The sequence below is a fragment of the Denticeps clupeoides genome, chromosome 15, assembly GCF_900700375.1.
Source record: "Denticeps clupeoides chromosome 15, fDenClu1.1, whole genome shotgun sequence".
In the NCBI taxonomy this organism is placed as follows: Eukaryota; Metazoa; Chordata; class Actinopteri; order Clupeiformes; family Denticipitidae; genus Denticeps; species Denticeps clupeoides.
Window position 1 is genome coordinate 9,204,439 of NC_041721.1, and position 21,744 is coordinate 9,226,182.

Sequence of the window (21,744 nt, forward strand, 5' to 3'; positions counted from 1 at the left end):
TTCTGCCAGCTCCTGAGACCCTGTGGAGACCAGCCCAGAGTTTGAACCCAGGAGGGGGGGTTAGGCTGGGAGTCAGGGCCGATGGCAGAGAGCAGCAGAGGGAACAGCAGATGTTTGTGTTGCTAAGGACTGTGGGAGATGGGTGGTTTGAGACTTGAACTGGCAAGGGGTGGAGTGTAATCCCTTTTGATTAATTATAGTGAGACGAGAGAAGGACCTTGTGCAACAATTGTCACCGGGAAAAGAAAAATCTCGCACAAAACTCATCCTGGAAGCAAACAATGCCCAGCTCGCGACAGCAAGCCAGTTGCTCGGAGACTGCGTGACAACTTGAACATTTTCTGCGACGCTGTGCAAACAGCTGCCGGTGTTTCCGGTTAAACCTTTTTGCAACGGCAGTGCTGACATCGTAAACAAACGCTAGCGTTGTGAAATGCTGATGAGGCCTAAAGTCATGTGACCGCTCGTGTTGGCCTAACAGCCACTGACCCGTCTTCAAGTCAAACATATCTGCATTGGAGCAAGAGTGGGCGAGGAGAAACGGGGCATTGACCTGGCCTCGAAAGGAGAACCGCGTATACACGCACGTATGTAAAAATCGACTTGCGGACACACAGTGAATGTAGAGAACTCCTGCCTAGTGAGAGACATTTGCCCATCAGGAACGGAGTTTTGTTCAAATGGTCCTAGTGAGTCTGACACTGCAGGAACATGTGCGGAGGCAAACTGACACCACATTGACTAAGATGTATTGGAGAGCTTTTTTTTTTTTTTTTTTTTTAAGAATAAACCCATTTCACATTTAAAGTCCCCACAAAGACAAACACCAAAGTCTTTCTGGTCACGGGATGAGGAATGAACGAGTGAACGTGTCATGATGTGAATTTGAAATAATGCAAAAATATTTCAATTATATATTTCTTTTTTTATTGTATGAATGTTTGTAGACCCTTCTAGCGGTTCTGCCATTTGGAGAATTCAGACTGCCTATTCCCAGAAGGACCCCATGATTTCCACGATGTGGAAAATGCGGACGGAATCACAAATAACACTTCATCCGCTATGAAACACGGAATTGTGTATAATTCGGTTTTCCGGCCACTGCAGTCCGCTACACGTGTTTTCGGTTGAGGCGGTACTTTCGCACACCAATGCAATGCCAGCGAGCCAGCAAACTCTTTGTCATGCAAACAAATCAGCTGATCCCAAACGTGGTTTTATTATCATGGTTCCAGTTTATTAAAGCAAGTGGGCACAACTTGTTTTTTGAATTCCAGGTCTCCTCAATGTTTATTAATTTGATACGTTTTTTTATGTTGAAGTCAAACGTGAAGCACTTTTACAAATGGAAGAATGTAATATTTTAAAAGCATGAAGTGCACATTTTTACTTGTAAATGGTTTACAAAAGCAAACAGTAAATGCCCAAGTACTTTATTGAATGGTGATTAAATTGGATGTCATATTGCAGATTATTTTTCCCCACCCACTCCATAATCACAGTTTTTAGGTGAATAAATATAACTGAAAACATGGCATTCAGAATACGTAAAAAAAAATGGAATGTAGAAAAAAATTAATCTGATTTCTTAGTGCCCTACGTTTACATTGTTATTTTCAGTCAACCATACACCATGGTATTGCATCTAAAGCAAATACTGAAATAGGGCCCAATATCTTTTTTTCTTGAACTTTAAAAGTGGATAAGAGTACAATGGGATTTTAAAGGTTCGCTGACATTAAGTCTTAGTGACACTAAGTCTCTTTTCAAAATTCAGCCTTGGTGCAGAACTACAGCCACTTTGATCCAGTCCCACAATGATATTTGCCCAGCATGCGCCATTTTGGTGTCTGTAGCTTTAAATTATAATGAGGAGGAAAGAGGCGGGAGGAGGTGGAGAGTGGCCAATAGAAGAGAGCGGGAATTCACAGAAATTATGAAGTTGTGTCAATATTTTTCCAGAATTTTTTTTTAACCCACTGGTTCTACAGAGGCTCACAGGACTAAACAAAAAATATATATATATATATATATTTGTGCTCATTTTTACATCCCATTACAGAGCAACCACAATGACTGACAGTGAAGCAAATTTTTTTACGGGAGGGGTGCAAAATCCAACAGACTCGTCTGAGCTGCTGCTCTCTGAACAGTGAAGCAGAATGAGCAAAACACTCTTTATACATATCGCCATTTCTAGCCACTGCTGGTCCATAAAATGGCAAGGAGAACTCGTATTAATATTACATAATCTCACAAAGTGAAATTTTCATGCCATGGGACCTTTAAACAAACTAATAAGATAACAGTTCTTTTCCTTATCCACTTTGTCCCCATTACAGTTAATGAAAAGCTTAAATCAGAGGTTCAAGACTAATAATATCTTCAACAAGGTCAACCTAAACAGGAAATGTAAAGTCCTCTTATCTTCATGTACATAGAAATCTAGACCCTGAAACACATTGATATTCTTCATATTCATGCACAAAAGACTAAAAGGGGGTAAAATAACACGCACAAAATATACACACACATATTTGCATAATCACAATCAGGAAGCGGGCAAAATTATTTTGCTCCCTCTCCTTCTGAGCCCAGTTAGCAGGCATTGTTAGGGGCTTATTACGCACCTCACATTCTGCCCCTGGTGCCCAAGCCACGCAGAAAACTAATTAAAGCCACTGACAGGCTTCAAAAGAGCTGGCCAGACTGGGCCAGAGAGCTTGAACAGCGGGAACCCGAGCACATAAAAACACAGCTCGAGTCCACCCCCAAGCCTCCGCTGCCATTCTGTTGCTTAATTATTGCTCCGGGATCAGCAGAGGCCTAGCTATTTCTGACTACCTGGAAGGGGGAGCTGACCCCCGATCAGGCCTGTATTTTTGCCTAGGACACTTTCATGGGTTAAATGCATTCAACACAAGTTGATTAGTTTTCCATATAATGCAACCGACGACCTAGACACACAAACTCCAAATTTCTTGCCCTTCTCTCACAGAGTGAATCTATCTTAATTTCTGCTCAAAGTAATACACTATAGCTGTAGGAAAACACACACACAGGTGAGATAAACATAGGGAACAGAGGAAATGGCCATCACACGCCTGTACAGTCACCAAAATGCAGACTACTGGGAATGAAACCATGGTAACGTCAGAAGCTCAGACATAAAAAGCACAAAATCACACGGCAGGTCAACAATGAAGTTTAAATGAGAGTTGTGAGACGGGCCTGTTCAATTTACCACAGTCAAAACAGAGAAAGGTAAAGTTCTTAAAGAGTCAAGAACGTTCTAAACAGAGTTCAAACAGAACATGCAGAGTTTCTTATTGGATGAGATTGGAACCTTTTAAAAAATTTTACAGATCAGTGTGTCTTGGCTTTTGGTACGGTCCCTCTGGCCTGGTTGTCCGTCCACACACACACACACACACACACACACACACACACAGTAGGCAGCTGTACAGCAGACTCACCTGGTTCGCTCCAGTGATCATGTGGCCTTAATTGGCCTTAAAGAGCTGCAGATGAGGCACACACACCACTGGTGATGATCCAGTCAAACAAAATGATGACAGCCTTCTGTAACCAGATTGACTGACAGTTCAGAGTGGGCACAGAATGAAACACACACAAAAACGTGCTCGCCCACACCAGCCTCTTTCACTCTCAAATCACAAATGCCTCGGTGCAGACACTCCAACGCACTTCACACAGTGACGGACGTGTGTTTATTAGTAGGAAGGAGCACTTAACTGCCTCCCGCCCCCATCGGTGCCGCGACGCCACAAAACCCTGCAGCCCCAATCACCAATCACTGCCAATCAGCGGCACTCAGCGGGGCTCAGCCCACGACTCCGAGCGCTAATGAGGGCCACCGGGCCGCCCTGCACTACGCGCCCTGCTACCGCAATCACCAAACAGCCACTTTCACAGCGCCCATACAGCACCCCGGGTTTCCGCAGGTTGCAACAACTTGAAGGCACTGTAAAGCAGTAAAACACAGTGATTAAATGTTTTACGACTACAGCAAAACATTTTAAAGTCATTATAAAAGTCATATATAAAGCATATAAATTAGTAGTGCTGCACGATTAATTTAAACGCAATTGTAATCGCAATGTCAGTCTGTGCGATTACATGAACGCAAAAAGCTGCAATTTAATTAATGGATTGAATCGGCAACATATCACTCATTCTCTCAAAGTTTACGAGCTGACTGAAGTCTCACTTCAGTCAAATGTGACGCGTTTGGTCACATGACTTTCGATTCGGTTCAATGGAGACCTCAGATTCGTGACTTGCATTGACATATGGGTAGACACCGCATGACGAGCTGCATCGTACGTCAACGTCGCCTCCATGTACGCTCCAAACCAGATCCCGGGAGATTACATTTCATAGGTAAGGCTGGACCATTGTTTTGAATATATTTGGCCATTATAAAATCCTGCTTTATAAGTCTTAACCTTAGCTAAGCTAGGCTAAGCTAGTGAAGCTATACATTCCTGCGTTCAAGTCAGCCTCCAAACAACGTTTTGGTTAACCGTAAGAACTATAATACGGGATTTTATAAATGGCCAAATATAATCAAAACAGTTGTTTAGCCTTACCAGGGTTTGTCGTCCGACAGTAAAGAGTTTTTTGTGATTATTTAATTTTGAGGAATATTGTTTTTTGAAAGCACTGGACATTTCAAGTTGTTAAAAGTAGTTTGTGTGTTTCACTTTGAAATTCAACATTTCACTATTAGTCATTTGTATGCGACTTTTCATTGATATACAAGCAGGTGTCCTTTATCATATCGCAATATGTCTTTCCCTAAATCGTGCAGCCCTATAAATTAGGTTGACAAAGTTTTAATATACTTGATAGTATGGGAATTAACACACTATATAAAATCCGACTCCTTTGGCATTCATCAATGTACCTTAATCATGTACCTTCTCTTACAAGTTTTATAACATATATTGCTGACTATAGTCATTCCGAGACCTGAAGTGTGCGGACAGCGTGACGTGGATTTACATCCACTGTGGTAGTCAGATGTGATAAACTTGTACAATATCTCATCCATTTCAATCTTTCGAGTGCACAAATACAGAGTTATAGTTGCTGGATTAAATGGATGGATGTTCGTCCACATCCTTTGACAGACCACTTTTACAGATGCTTTGTTTTTATCAAGCTCGTTCTGTCAGTGCTGCAGCCTGAAACAAACCACAAAAACTTCAGATGTGATTGATGCCCACTGTATATTTTCTACTAACTTAAAACAGCAGAATGCAGACAAAATTTGATTAACAAATATAAATCTTATGATGTGCTTTAGTCATATTACACAAGTAAGGTGTTTTAAATGTCAAAGGTTGTGCCAGCTGGCAGAGCGGACAAAGAGGCACTCTAGGTGGCTAATGCCAAGTGGGCACCATATGACCACGATGCCTCAAGACGCCTGGCATCACAAAATGAAGCTCTTGTGCACCAGAGAAACAAACAAAACACAAACAGTCAATCAGACTGTCATTGGGAGGGGGGGTTGAGCAGAAACCCACAGGCATCAAGGTTGGTGATGCATTAGAGTTAAGTGTTTTTTTTAAAAAAAAAAACTTTAAAAGAGAATGGACTCCAGCGTTCTGTAACATACGGTAATGGGAGGTGAACAGCAGGCTGCCGCTGCCATCTAGTTTGACTAAAGAGGCTCTCTCCAGCGGGCGCCCAACAGGAGGGCAGAAACCCTGGAGTTAGTACGCTCGTATAGAGCAGGAAGACATATGTAACCCCACCCACCAGGATAAAGCATCGACAACAAAACCCCTTCAACGTAGGATGGTACCAAACCGCTGACCTTCCAAATCACAAAGTGGCCCAACCAATAACATGCTCCAAAGGTCAAGCTGCTGGGTGATGTCAAATGTTGTCATGGAGATATGGGTCATTCCGAGGCTCGTAGAACACGTCGCAAATAGTCTCTCTGGGGTAATGTGCAAGTTCTGTTAAGCAAAAAAACAGGACTGACTGTCTGCAACATGGTTTAAGCCAAACACCCACCTACTGAAAAAATCTACTGCACATTCCAGGCATAGCTGTCCAGCCGAGGTTTATGTAGTAGAGTTTGGAGGGGAGGAGTAAAATGCAACGATTCACTGTTCATGTAGCAATAATCCCCAAAAACCTGTTCATTTTGAAACAACCAAATGTATATTTTACATTTTAGTCCATTAACACTTACGCATTGGAGCTGTAATTTAACCTAAAAATAATTTTTATATACATAAATAACCAGACTGTTTCTGATATGAGTAATTGACTAAGTGGTCATCACATGTGTTCTTCTGCAGAACCAGTCGGGCAAGTGGTCCGGAAACACGTATATATTATACATAATTCCGCTTTTGGTAGCAGACTCAGTTTTATTTGCTGGATTTCACGATTCTGTCGTAGGGCCCCATAAGAGCGAAAGGAATATTGGGTAGGTAGGTGGGAGGTTAGTAGAACTGTAAATCTTTGCCTATCCATCTAAAAGGACCGTTTTGAACTATTAGCACCTGTGTTCTTGTATGTAGGTGATATATTGTGCTATTTGAATTTAACTGTAAAATAGCTACCTTGTGCATAAGCAATAAAAAGTTGTTTTTAATCCATAGAGCATGGAAAAAAAATAATACTCAAGCATATAATTATCTTCTTACACCTGACTGGTGACCAGTTTGAACTGATTATCTACATACTGACTATAGTCTTCCATAAATTAACCATTGTTTGAAATGTCAACGCCCTGTTTTGAGTGTTATAATTATGATAATTATTCTAAAGTCACTTAAGTATCATCATCACAAGCAATGAATTACGCACATCATTCATCAATCAGTATACAGTTTTAGCAGTCAGTGAAATTCAGCTGTAAATCTTTCAAAATCGAACCCCCAAATACTCCACCCAAGTTTTTAACCCAATTATGTAAAAGAACGCACAAGCAGTGTTAAACACAGATGTGTGACCCATCATAAATTAGCACCCTGGGCAGTAATCATGTGTCCAAATTATAGCCCTGATGAGTCGTCGTGCATCCAACTTACTTTAGCGTTGTAATTAATCATGCTTGTGAATCATTACCGCAGAGCAATGAGGAACCACTCTCGGACGGCTTTCTCCCAAAAAAAAAAAAAAAAAAAAGACAAATTTCAAACACCTCACCCTTATCTGTCAGAAGCACATGGTAGGAACACCATGGCAGCCTCATAAAATCAGCCCTTGGTAGATTATTGGCAGAACCATGAATAAGAGAAAAAATAAATACGTAAAATACAATAAAAAATAAATAAAAATATAAAGACCAAGAAGTTCACTATATGTATATGTAAAGTGTCAGGGATCCAGTTTTCCCCAATGTGGGCATGACATAAATATACCACAAAACTGGACAGAAAATAATGAAAATCCATAGATGATTTCCATACAAGGTCTCTTCATTACAGGCACAGATAACAGAGTTCCCGTTATGAAATAAACTGACCAGGATGGACAATTCCACACACCAAAGGTCAATGGATGTGGGGACTGGAAGAAGCTATAAACTCCTGACATCCCCAGTGATGAAGTCAGGCTGCTGCTGGGGGGGTGACGGATCGAGAGTGTGGGACGCTGCAGTATAATGACATAGCAGTGTCTGTGTATGAATGACTTTGCAGAAGTATGTGTGTGTGTGTGTGTGTGTGTGTGTGTGTGTGTGTGCGCCGACAGCGTGTTTAATGGAACTGATGAAGCACAGATATGCACCAGTACCGCAGCAAATCACCAGTGTCTGGTCAGCCTAGAGGGCCGCTCAGCACCACTAAACCCAGACAATAGTGTGTGTGTGTGTGTGTGTGTGTGTGTTCATCTCAGCTCCAACACAGCCCTGCACTCGGCTCAGATGCACAAACCCCTCTTATCTGCCTGGACCTCCCCAGGGAACAGCACACAGTGAGAGTGTGTGGATGTGGATGTGTGTGCTGAACATTTCGGTGTGTACCGGACACTGTTTATTTGCCGAAATAGTCTTAATCCACTTATTTTCATGCTTTCAGGGGTTCAGTACAAACAGCAGGAAAACATCCAGTGACACCAGTGGCCTCAGCCAGAAAAAAGAAATTTGCACCGCGCCGCTCTGCCAGTCGTACTTGTGTCCAAGATGGGACAGGCTCTCTGTGTCCCGTAGACGAAAACAGACAAGAGAGATAAACAGAGTGGAAAATTTCTAATTTAAATAAGATTTATTGCCATGACTGGACGGTAGCAATGAAATATTCATAAGCGATTTTTACATACCCAAGTAACCACACTATCACAGTGCCTTAGCCCATGACCCCACACACTGAAAGCAGAGAACTTACCGCTGTTTTACTGTAAAGGCCGTTGCTCTAACTACAGTTGAAAAGTTTAGGGTCCTTTAGAAACATCAGTTTTCCATGAAAACATGGAAATAATACAAAATAAATGTGAAATAGACGTCGCAGATCCTCAACTAGTCTGAATGCCTCAGGCTTCATTGCTTCTTCAAATCACTGCCACCACTGTTTTTAGATGTACTAAGATCATTAAAAAAGGGTTGTCTAATATTCCAATAATCTTGTTGGGCTTTTAAAAACAATCACTCAGCCCTGCCAGGCTCTTGAAATGTACCTTATATCCAGCTGCACGTCCATGTGTCGGGTAAGGCTCGGAGCTCCATGGTAACCTGCTAACATGGACTGTTTATACCTGATATAGTGTGAAGGGTGTGTGTGTGTCTCTGCTGAAGGACACACTGGTGCAGGTTGGCGAAGGTGAGCCAGAGTCGAGGTTCAAGCCAGATTGGATCCTCACATACAGAATTACAGTATTGATCAGGTGAGAGGCTGGGTTATGAAAGATCCACGTGTGTGTGTGTTTTTTAGAGAGAGAGAGAGAGAGAGAGAGAGAGAGAGAGAGAGAGAATAATACAAAATGTACAGCTTGTCAGCAGTCAGGGCCAATATGGACTTTTCCAACATTAGGGTGGCGATTCATTACAAAATAAAAACACACGCACACATGCACAAAGGGCGGGGCACCTATTAATCCAGACAAAGAGGAGGTAAATAACGCTCCTCATTTAATCAGACCTGCTCTGCGGTGGCCAGACACTTAGTGACCTGACCGCTGACACATAATGCATCTGCGCTTCCAACCCACTGCTCAGTGGGAACAGGGGCAGAGTGGCGTGAGGAAACTCCCCGACTTCTTCTTTCTTCATCACCACGGTCACCAGGAAAACAGGAAGTGAAAGATGAGGAGGGTGTTTATAGCCGGACCTTTGAACCGTGTTTATAGAATATATTTGAGGAGGAGAGGAGCATGCTTGTTGCCCACGGTTACAGTCTGATTGTCGCCAGTTATAGAACCACATCAAAATTCTAAACAAAACCACGTCAGGTTCTCACTTCTCACCCCAATCTGACTCAAGGACAGCAGAGATTCTGGAGTATCGAGTTTACGGTCACACAGACGGTGCATAAAAAAACCCGACGGAGCCCCGCTCGCCTCGTCCGCCGTGTCCCTCCGATAAAACACAAACTGTCTCCATAAAACAAAGTTAGTATCTCAGGCACCGACTGACGCCCCGCAGAACGCCAGGCCTTCATGTTTAATATGAGCGATCTGGACAAGGTCGTCTCCAGTCCGGCACATTCCTAGATGTGACTAGCAAAATAAGGAGCTGTACATTGCACCATGGTGGGGGAATTTAAATCAATCTTACCAATCTTGCTGTAAGGGTTGAGTGTCAGAGTGTAATACCTCATGTATTAGGGTGGTAGCAGCATATGAACCAGAAGACCACGGGTTCAAACCCCATTGAATACCATTACAACTGACTGTAAGCAGCTCTGGATAAGGGTGTCTGCTAAATGCCGTACATGTAATATTGGTAATTATATGCAATGGTCTTCAAAATCAAAATCCCACCAAAAACTTCTAAAGTGTTGAACGCCACTGGAACTCCGGCTGGGAAACGGGCTTTTAAGACACCAGCCCTGCTTGCCTTCTAAATCCACGAGGTGCTGTGCAAGAGATTTTCCCATTACCAGCGAAATAAAGCGAGCCCACATGACTAATTACCTCTCATAATAGGCAAGAATGTACAGTCGGTGCTGCGCGGCGAATAATCGGAGAACAAGGAGAAGACAATTGCTTGTCAAAACCCGCAGCAGCAGAGACTGCCGTAGAGAAGGGTAGAAGAAAGACAAAAGAGCTCGGAGGAGAAACGGTCGAGTCGCATTCCAGAAACACAAAAACACCTCCAGCCCCCGTACGGAGCGCAGGAAATGCCAGAAAGGCCATCAAAAGGCGCCGCGCGGAAAGTTCTGGAAGCCGACAATCACAACAAGCCCTGCATGTCAACAGCGCCCCACCACCGTCTAAAAATACTAACACACACGTAAACGCTGAGAGGAGAGATGGTGGCGGAGGACACATGGCAGCGGGACAGAAAGGGGAAAAAGCGAGGCGGAGAGAACTTGACATATAAACATTATTTCGATCATACAAGAAAAGGAAGAAAAGTGAGGAGGTAGGATGGGAGGTTTTTGTGTTTTTTTTTTATTATTATTTCTTTCTTTCGGCCCACTAATCCCTGTGCTGGAGTACAAACAGAATTCTCCGGGCCACGCCTTGAGCACACAGCATGTTTGTTATCCAACATGCCTGCCTGTGTAAGTGTGTGTGTGTGTGTGTGTTAGAGGGTTTTTGAATGGGGATAATTACACAGCCGCCCTGATGCTGGGTACCGAGGTTGGGTGAGCACACGTTTAACACGCCATCGCAAGACATTTGGATTCGTTTAACGCTGCCGCTTCCGTGGACTGGCAGGCTGAAATCGGGGAGTTTCTGGGGAACATACTCCAGACCAAGCTGAAACAGAGCAGACAGAGACAGGCGGCCAGCCAACTCTCGCTCTCACACACACACACACACACACACACACACACACACACACACAGGTCCAATACACAGGAAATGAAGCAAAAAGAGTTGAAAAATAGACGAACACAGTAATTTAAATCACTTTAACATGAACATATTAGGCCACAACGCATTGCATACACACATACGGAAAGTTTAGTCATCTACCAGATTTACAGGATTTGCTGAACCACTCTCCCAATTCCTGATGCGACAATGGTTGACAGACACCCCTGTTATTCATACCCCTGCCCTGACTGGAACCTCCTTCAAAACACACTTCACACACACTTCAAGAATAATTGTGGAAAAAGACAAGGTCCTCCAACCCGTGCACCCATTGTATAATGCATGCGCCTGACCCCGACTGACCCCTGACCTCCAACCCTTGCATAATTCAGCTGGTATGTTGTGCATCGATATGAGAACACGTCTGCTTTGGAATGTGTGTGTCGCTCTTACGGAAATCCAGATGAGACAGGCAGTTTGGAACCAGAAAGAGCTTAAAATGCCTTGCTTATTGGTCTCGCCCAAAGTATGGGGTGTAAACTCAGAGCAGGTTTAGGAGAAGAGAATCATAATGGTAACATCCCACATCATGGAATCACGGTGTTGTCACTGAGAACCCCATACGGTTGAAGAGCTGTATTTCACAGAAAAGGCAATAATGGGCAGGTTCTTCGCTGAGAGGATCAAAGAGGATATTTTTTATCTGAGACATTCACAAATGTAAGTCATCAGCGCGCCAAATCGGAATTAAGTCAATAATCAATTTGGACTCCTTCCATTAAAATCTTAAAACTTATCAGAGTAGGGTGTATAAGTTTGTTTCCCTTCAGACATTTTTTTGGGATGGGGGTGATAGACACACCTCATTTTGTGCTTTCCATGTAATGGTCTCATTGTGTGAGTTGTTTTTGGTCTGTTGGGTTTTGCAATTTCAGGTGAAATGCCAGACGGTAATCCAAAGTACCCAGCTGGCTGTACAACGCCATCTACAGGAGTGGAGGTTGTAGCCACACACTGATTCTGTTGATCCCACTACAGAAAACGCTCCACAGTACGGCTGCAACAACGCAGCGATTAAATCGATAAATTGCTAAACAGTCGGCAACGAATTTCATAATAGATTTGTTGTGTTGCGCGATGCAGACACAACGAAGACGCGTGACACCTGGTCAGAGCTTCCCTTTAATTCACACTGTGTTTCACCAAGGGTGATGGTTAAAAAGCAGAGGACACATTTCGTTGTGTCAACTGAAAGATAAGCAGGGGAGAAAGACATTGAAGGAGGTGGACTAGTTGTTTTAGAAGAAAAACATTAAACTTACTAAACATTAAATCCATTATGTTGGTCATTTTAAGCTGAGCATTTATACAGTGATTTAGATTAAATTTCAAGGTATCGACATGTATTTCATTAAACATCACAATATTATTTTTAGGCCCACTCCTAGCTGGAGGCACATGACCTTGAGCATATTCTATTCTAATGACTAGTAGGTACATCCTGAATCAGCACCGGTTAATTGACAGTGAATGTTCTCGTCTTGCACGTGCACACACACACACACACACACACACACACACACACACACACACAACAGCAGCCCCACGCTTCATAATTAATATGGTAGATCAGAAAAAGAAGGGGAAGAGGCATGTCCTACAGCTCAGGGCTATTGGCACCGAGCAGCAGGACCCGATATTAGCAGTATTTTAGAGATGATAATTAAAAATAAACCCCAGCGCGAGGAAATTGGGACTGTTTGACGATTAACCGCAACATTACTCATTACTCGTGGTGAAAATTAAATCCCCCCCTCTGCCTGAATGCCGGATTTGGGAGCCACAAAGCCCTTCTTCAATCACCAACACAAACTGGTGCCTGGAAGGTATGTAGGTCCATGTGTCACTCGCGGACAATTGGGTGGAAGAAAAAAAAAAACAATAAGATGAGCACAAAACACAAATTATCCCTGTCAGTCTTTCCACCCCTTTCCTCCATAGGCTTGTGAAAAATAAAAAAAAATAATAAAAAAAATAGAGGCTTTGGGAGCGCGCTGTGATTTATTTCTTTAAACCTGGATTTAGAGTAAGTGGGCTAAGTAGAGATCGCTTCTCTTTGCCTCATATGATGAATGCCTCTGCGCGGCTTATCGCCATCCTTCCTCACACAAACAGCCGACAGCTCTGTGCCCCAGATCACACCGCGAGAAGAACGACTTGCTCTTTTCAAGGGCGCAAACGGGAAACTCTTGACCGGCGTTAACAAGGCCATCGACAGCGGATGACACCCTTAACGTCAAACTCAAGGTGAAGTACGGGCTGCTTGCGCTCTCGAAACCACAAACGCAGTCTCAAACGAACAATTATACACACGAACCACACAAAACACAGACAAAGCTCAAGATCAAGGAACCATCACCAATATTAAAGCAGAAGAATAAAACCTTTGTATTCTTACATAAAGCAATAATTATAGAGTGGAGGTGATAGGCTGTGTGTAGTACCTGACGTGGTAGCACCATTCCAACTGAATTATTCTGCCATAAAATTTACTCCTGTGTTTTGTTCAGAACTGCTGCAACAAGTTTCTCCTACAAAATTACTTTACACTCCAACCAATCTGCTCGAAGCAACATGCGAACAAGTGATGGGTCAAGTGACATCTCAATGACAGTTCCTCTCGGATGAGAACCTGGTACATTTACAGGTACATTTACAGCATTTATCCGATTCCCTCATCCAGAGCAACACTAAAGCACCAGCACCCGCTGTTCTCCCTCGCCGACACACACACACACACACACACGGTGGGAACCAGGGAATGTGTGGTTTTAAAGGGAAAAAAAATGGCCACTCCAGAGCGACTCTGTAGAATCAGCACATCAGGTCCTGACCGCTCCAACTGTGGCACCCGTGTCCCAATAAAGCGCCTCCCACGGGGCGGGGCAGGTCACGGCGTCCTCCCGAACCAGGCAGTGAGTCACCGTCAGCTGCTGGGAAGTCTGGAAGTTTGCTGGAAAGTCCGCGGCGCATTGCTATGAGCAGGACCACCCCCACCCCACCCCCCCAATGACACAAATCATCACCTTTGTTGTCATGCCGATGACATGCTTGACAGTCTGAGAAACCGAAACTTTGGAAAAAGTTGGAATGCCCCCCCCATGCCTCGCCGTGGAAGTACCTACATAGGAAATTCAGTCATTAGCCAAGGACGAGAGGTGAAGTAATTCCCAGGGTAAACCCCCCCTTCTTTCATGAAGCGAAGCCGGGGAGCTTGTGACTTGATAACAGAACGCTCTTCCCATTAGGAGAAGGCGAGCAGACGCCTATTCAGCATGCCGGGGCCGACAACGCTCCATTTCCCTGCCAATTGAATTGCATGAAAGGAGGACAGGTTGCACCAGAATGAATCATAATTTTTTTTTTCTCTTCTAAATGGATGAAAAGAGAAATTCAGGTTGTGCCCGCTCATTCGCTGCTGCCCTTTGTTCTGTAATTCATTATTTTGCGAGCGCTGTCCCACGGCATGCCCGTCTTAGAATGGCGCCATCCTAAATTAGCAATTAGCGCTCGTAAAAAAGGCTACCAGACAGGAACAAACGGCTGGGATTTTAACAAACTGACAGAACAATTAAGTCTCTTTCTCCCATCTTTACCCACATCCATGTGTATGTATGTATGTATGTATGTGTGTGTGTGTGTGTGTATGTGTGTGTGTGAGAGACATCTCGGAGGAAACCTGAAGTGCCAGCCGTCTGGCGGCCGGAATGTAGTGTTTAATTAGGACCCGAGTGGGCCGCTCAGGAAGTTTGGTGGCTTTTCGTGTCTTAAACACAACCTTCAATCCGCCCGGCCCAGAAAACGTGCCAAATCAGCCGCGTTCTTACACAGAGTTACATGACAATTCCAGACGTTCCACGGGCAGGTCAAAAGTCACATGGGTGGTAGTAGCCTAGCGGGTAACACACTCGCCTATGAACCAGAAGATCCGGGTTCAAATCCCACTTACTACCACTGTGTCCCTGAGCAAGACACTTAACCCCGAGTTGCTCCAGGGGGGGGGACTGTCCCCTTTAACTACTGATTTTAAGTCACTCTGGATAAGGGCATCTGATAAATTTTACATTTCCAGCATTTAACATGCTGATAAATTAACTGGGATAAAAGCCGTGGCAAAAAAAAAAAAAAAAAAGTTTACACCGTTGGCACAGTGGCGAGGGGACAAGGGACAAGAGCCCATCGTCACACAGACAGAAACACAGCTGAGGGAACATGTGACTGTCCCCTGTACACGGGATTTTTCCCACGTGAAAGAGAGCAGACACATCACTCGTGTCGCGGATGAGAAAAATACGAGTCGGGGGGAATATGTCGGGGGGCTTTTAGGAGGGGCTCTTTGTTTTTTAAAGGCTGAACTCTGACCTTGAGGGGGAGAAAGCGCTTCCGGTCTGAAATCTCAGGAATTCCACACACACCAAAAGTCAGAGCCATGCAGTCAAGAGTCAAAGATCAACTTAAGTCGAAACCGAGCCGCGGTAAGACATCAGGGCAGTAAACACCGGCCAAAATACCTCACGTCCCCTTCACTGGACCGCAGCACAATGAAAGGAGAAAAATATTCATATTTAGACGAATCTCTGCACCGCCATCGCAGGCAAGGCAGAAGGTCAGCAGCGGACCGTCAATAAAGATGTGAAAACCCGATCACGGGAGACGTGGAGGTCTAACGCGTGACGGGACGCGCGACGATCTCAGCAGGTCAGCGACTGGGACCCTGAACTTCCACAAGTGGCTTTAAAAACCGGCCCGCGTCGTTTAACGCTTGAACTCGGCCTCTTGAAGACGCGAAGGTTTTCGAATGGACGTTCGGCGTAAAACACGCCATTATCCGTCTCGCGTGTGTGTGTTCGAACCCGCGTCGCTCCGGCTCACAACTAAAGCGCGACCCTCCACTGGGTCCGAATGCGACGAGTTTAACACGGAGCGAATACATTCTGGCGCAAAACATGCAAACAAACACACACATACATACAAAAAAAGGAAAAGTTTGCGTGTTGGGATAGAGCGGTAAACGCCAGGCGTCCCTCGGGACACGCCGGTCCCACCTCGCTCCTCCGGGGCCGGGAAGGTCGGATACGGCGCCGCCAGGACCAGGGCGCGTTCGGGTAAAAGTCCTGCGGGAATCTGCGCAGCGAAGCCCCGTGGAAGGAAAAATGAAATAAAACCGCGGCCGGGATTTCCTTTTTTTTTATTAGCGCACCGTCAGTACTTCCGTGTTGGCCGAAGGTGAAAAATCCCCTTTTACCCCGCGGTCGGGTCCACTCACCTTTCGGGCAGAAAACAGCGAGACGCCGCGCCGAAACGAGCCGGATCCAGCCCCAAGTCCGCCGCCGCGAATCACGGGGTAAAAGTTCACATATTCCACTCCCACTCGCGGTCTCACCGGAGAAGCGACGCGACGCGCCGCGGGGGGGAACAATCCGAAGCGCCGCGGCTACGAGGGAAAACTGAAAACTTAAAAAAAAAAAAAAAAAAAACGGTGAAGAGGCCGCGGGTTCGTCCACGCCCAGGTGCGACGTCACGTGGCGCCCAGGTGCGACGTCACGTGGCGCCCAGGTGCGACGTCACGTGGCGCTCAGGTGCGGCGTCGCGCCGAGCTGCGCGACACCTGTGAGAGTTGCCCACGTCCGCGCGCGCGGGGACGCTGACGCGAGACGCGTTGCTCCGGAGGAGGAGGAGGAGGAAGAGGAGGAAGAGGAGGATGAGGCCCCGCCCCCCCAAATCTCAACAAACGATGCTGACAAACTGCAGTGATCGGGATCGGAGAAATGACGACACTTATTTTCAAGTCAGAAGTCAGAATATCTTTGTAGTCGTTGTAACAAGTCCCTGACTTGCAGTCCCTGAGCCGGAGAGGTATCATAAATACTGTGTGCAGAGAAAAAAAGAAGATCTATACTAATATAATGCAAACAATAATACAAAATATTAAATTAAAGTGTGAGATAGAAACCTTATTGCACTCAGTGGTGGGGCAGTGGTGGGCTAGCGGTTAAGGAAGCGGCCCTGTAATCAGAAGGTTGCCGGTTCGAATCCCGAGCCGCCAAGGTGCCACTGAGCAAAGCACCGTCCCCACACACTGCTCCCCGGGCGCTTGTCATGGCTGCCCACTGCTCACTCAGGGTGATGGGTTAAATGCAGAGGACAAATTTCACTGTGTGCACTGTGTGCTGTGCTGCTGTATATCACATGTGACAATCACTTCACTTTCTTCTTTTCTTTCTCAGTGACCGGAAAACCGAGAAAGAAAATCTCAGTTTCTTTTCTTCTTCTCTTTTCTTTTTTTATGTTTTGTTTTTCCTGTCCAGAAATTGTTCCTGTGTGTAACTGACAATGGTAGCTGGAAATGGCTGTTAATGGTGCCATTATATCAGCAGCAATGAATACAAACTTCCACGACAATGAGGCTTTGCTTGCCCATATGACGTTTTTAGAAAACTCTTTTGCAATTATCTTAGAACAGCGAGAAAACCATTACCTGGATCAAATTTCAGACTAGTTTAGTATCTGTAAAAGTATTAGTATCAACAAATATGGTTTCAACTGTTATTTAATTGTCAGTGGCTATTTCTTATTAATACAGCAACTTAATAACAAGAAAATTTCTAAATTACCCAAAAACCTTAAAATGGGGGCTGCACTTGAAAAAAGGATTTAAATGCTGAATTATTGAAACAGTTGCATGTTAAGTAATGTTGAATAAATGAATATCGTGACATATTTGCTAACTCAAATAGATTTCTGTCAGGGATGTGTGGCATGAAGGAAAAAAGGACAAATGCATGACTGGCGGCAAGGATATATTTTTACTAATAATCACTGATGAAAACAATCAAGACAAAGATTAAACTCCCACAATGCGTGTCTCCCTCGTGTACGAGTTGCCATGCCATGAAGCCCACAGAGCTATGTACAGTTTTTTTGTGTTGGTGGAGCATTTGTGGGACATTGCAAAATTTAAGTCAGCAAATGTTGGCAAAATCTTCAACCGGAGTGTGAGAACTGGTTAGATCTGATGATTGACATTTTTGACTAAGTCTTATTTAGCATCATTAACTTTCCGTTTCTATGGTTTCTGCTATAATTGGTTAAAATAAAACAAAGAACTCTTGCAAATGAAAAAAAATGACAACTGTCATAGGCTACAAATTGTGCATATTAAAAAACTAATTTATGGTGACATAATATACACATTCTAGTATAAATATAAGTGCACATATAATATAACCTTTGGTGAACTGGCTTTTTAAAACTGAGCTGACTATAAGAAATGCTGAGCAGTTTATAAAGCAGTTTATACACGACACAGTCCACGCCCTGTTTATTCAAAGAGCATGTCACCCCCACACTGGATGCAAAGCAAACCTCGTCTGTAAGAATAAAGCAAATCTTTTCATTTCCTAAAGCAGATCTCTTGAGTAGATTTATGATAATCTATAGCGAATTCCAACCGAGTGAAAGATTATGGGCTGGGCAGGACGTTCAAAAATATAATCTTCTTATTACGAGGATCACAAAATGCTTTTTAATTTCTGTGTGTTGAGGAACATGTGTCCACTCCAAGCTCCAAGGCAGCGGGCGCAGTTAAAACGCCAAACAAAAGTCGCATTGTCCTCCACGACTTTCTAATCGCTGCCATTGTGTGGCTGGTACTGTAGGCCACTGGTGCAACTCTATATTTGATGCTTGTTTTTTTTTTTTTTAAAGCCCATTCATGCCCTTGTATGCGTGCACACATGACTGCAAAACAACACCCATTTACACACCCCACATCCGCACAGAAATGAGTCTGCCGCCAGGCCATGTGAATAAAGCAATTACTGCCATTCTGTTCCACAGCCACTGTGAAATTTAAAAGATGACAGGTTTGGAATTAAAGTCCCTGTTTGGGGACACAGATTAACTGAGACATGCTAGAATGACTTCTACAAAACCTGCCTGGGCCCAGGAAGGAGGAAAGGTCGCCGCCTTCGCCTGCTCTTGACCACCAAGTCGCCACATGCTGTTTCAAAGCTTCACTTTCCTCACCTGAAAGCCCGTTTGTGGTGGTAACCACGAGAATTGAATTCAATGAACGCTGTTTTCACTGATCCTCTCACCTGCCACCTTGGCCTGCGACAGGCTGTCGAGGCCGGTAATGGCTGCCGGGCAGGGTAATTACACTCAATGAGGGAAAAGGCAGAACCGAAGTCGTCTTCTTTTCATTAAGCAGAAAAAATTGAATGGTGATTGGCTTTTTGTCATTTAGTACATTCAATATTTTTTACCTCCCACTCTCAATCATCTCCCCAAAAATACATATCAATTGTCCAGGTTTTTACACATATTTTATTCCCATGTCTGAAGAAAGCTTGTTTTATTGCTTCTGAGCGGCACTATTGTCATTGCAAAATGTTATTTTAAGAATCGATGATGCTTTACAAGTGACAGGCTTAGATAGGAGAACGCTGCTTTCAATTGGAACTAATTGTTGCTGATAATGGGCAGGTATTCCATTCATTATCAGAAATATCCAGCGACCAAAGTTGTTCACGTGAATAAGGCCTGGACAGGAGTTTGATCTTAATGATGTTATTTAATTATGTTTTTAATGTTTTTATGTACATTATTTCTATAAACAATTTTTTACATGACCTGATGACAGCAGCTATTTCTAAAGACCACTTTAATTTCGTTTAGTTTTGACAACTATGAATTGGTTTCTATTAATGTATTCATCTTAATGTTTAGGCTTCATTTTACATCACAGGGAAGTTAAAGGAGGAGGACAGGACAGGACTGGGAATCTGCAAAAGAGATAAAATACATAGCCTGCAAGCATGCAGGGCTCGTCTGCAGTTGAATCAGTCGTTATTTTGTCAGTCTGGGTGTCGACCCAAACAAGTTACAATGATTTAGGAGCATGGAAATGAGCCTGTCTTTAAGAAAAAGAAAAAATGGAAGCTCCTGTTCTTTGCACTTTGTTTCTCAATCTTTCTGAAGCTTTGCGGAAAGCCAGAGTGGTAATAACGTTTTCTGAGAGAATTGCAGGACGCAGAACCTTTTTTTTTTTTTTTTACTTAATAGACTTAGCCCCATCCCGCTCTTTAAAAGTCTGTGTCACGCAGTTGTTTACCCAATCATTGAACTCAATCAGAGGAATAATGACATCAGGACAAAAACTGACGAGAAGCACATCATTACAGCGCTCTTCGCTGCGCTGCCACTACGAGAGACTATTGATCCTGGCCACTTTTCTCTGAAATGAGGCTGCAAATTGGCTGAATGCTGCGAGACGCCTTTATTAAAAAGTATTGTCCCATGATGCTCCAGAACGTTTGAGCGTAAGTGTTACCATAATGACAGGGACGACCCTATTCCCTGCACGTCAGTGCTGCAGGCCCCTAAAAATCTACTGTTTTGTCTCCCTCTTCTGTTTTCAAGGCTATACTACAAATCCGCAACCACTCCACCGTGGCTCAGAATTTGTCTGTCGTAAGAATGTTTGTTAGAAAAGGCTGTGTAGTTGGTTCCACAACAATTTTCCTGAAGCTACACGGGGTGGTGACCCCAATGTAGTGCGATAGGGGACACAGTGCTGCACAAAGACTCAGAAGATGCAATAATCACCTGCACTGAAATGCATGTATCTCCCAACTCCTCTCCATGTGTAAAGAGAACTCACTCAAGAAGAGTCCAGATGAGTTCCACATTTATTACATTTACATTTATAGCATTTATCAGATGCCCTTATCCAGAGCGACTTACAATCAGTAGTTACAGGGACAGTCCCCCCTGGAGACACTTAGGGTTAAGTGTCTTGCTCAGGGACACAAAGATAGTAAGAGGGATTCAAACCCGGGTCTTCTGGTTCATAGGCGAGTGTGTTACCCACTAGGCTACTTCCATCCAGAAGTTCCAGAAGGGAAGAGCATTCATCACAAGCCCCATGAAAGGCGAGGACGAGGATAAAGTCAACAGACTGCTGTAAAGGAACAGCAACAACAACAGCAACAAAAAAATTATTACGCTGAATTATGCAAACATAACACAACATTACATAACATAAGAAGCACAGGTTACTGATGTCTGAGGTACACACACTTGACTAAAATACAGAAATACCCACATATGTGGATGTGACTGCGACAGTTTGCACAGTTACACCAGTTTCAGGCACAGGGACTGACTACAGATTTTGCTAGTCAAAGATCACCCCACATCGTAATGTGTGATGCTGTGATGCCATTGTGGGGTTTTCTTGTGTCCTTTGCATTACACGGACAGGGCGGCGTTGCTTTGTGGAGGCCCAGTTGTGATATTCACAAAGTCCATCTGTGAACTGAGACTGTGCTCCTCTTCTGCGTCTGCTTTGAAATTGACAGTTGGAAGTTTCCGGATGGGCTGAACCTCCTCGGTCTGCCAGGTTGGGTCAGCGCCACTTGTCTGTTTAGCCATCTGCCACCCAATCTCATTTTTCTCTCTATGTCTGTGTGTGTTTCACACATCCAAAGTGCTTTTTAAATGCCCCTAAACAAATACAGATTCGACGCAGGGGAAATGAATTGTTCTGAATTAAATCAACGTCACATTACATTCTGTGTGAGCCAGCTGGATGGCTGATTTCTGTCCCCAGTAGTCAAAAATATGCAATTCTGCTAAAGTCTGTAACTCATTGCAGTTGGTAGCTTATGGTTGCTTCAAAAAGCTCTGCGGAGGGTGGTGAAAACAGCT

General features: G+C 44.0%; 1 protein-coding gene across 2 annotated transcripts in view; it reads right to left on the reverse strand.

The window, feature by feature from the left end:
• LOC114764629 (plexin-B2-like) overlaps window positions 1–16,442 on the reverse strand; it is an 86,828-nt gene extending 70,386 nt beyond the window's left edge. Inside the window, exon 1 of one of the 2 annotated variants that reach the window (XM_028954417.1) lies at window positions 16,298–16,442. The gene's annotated coding sequence lies outside the window, so the exon portion shown is untranslated. Of the gene's footprint in view, window positions 1–16,076; window positions 16,243–16,297 lie in introns of those variants that run through there. The other variant, XM_028954416.1, reaches the window with a different exon arrangement.
• Between the last annotated feature and the right edge of the window lie 5,302 nt (window positions 16,443–21,744).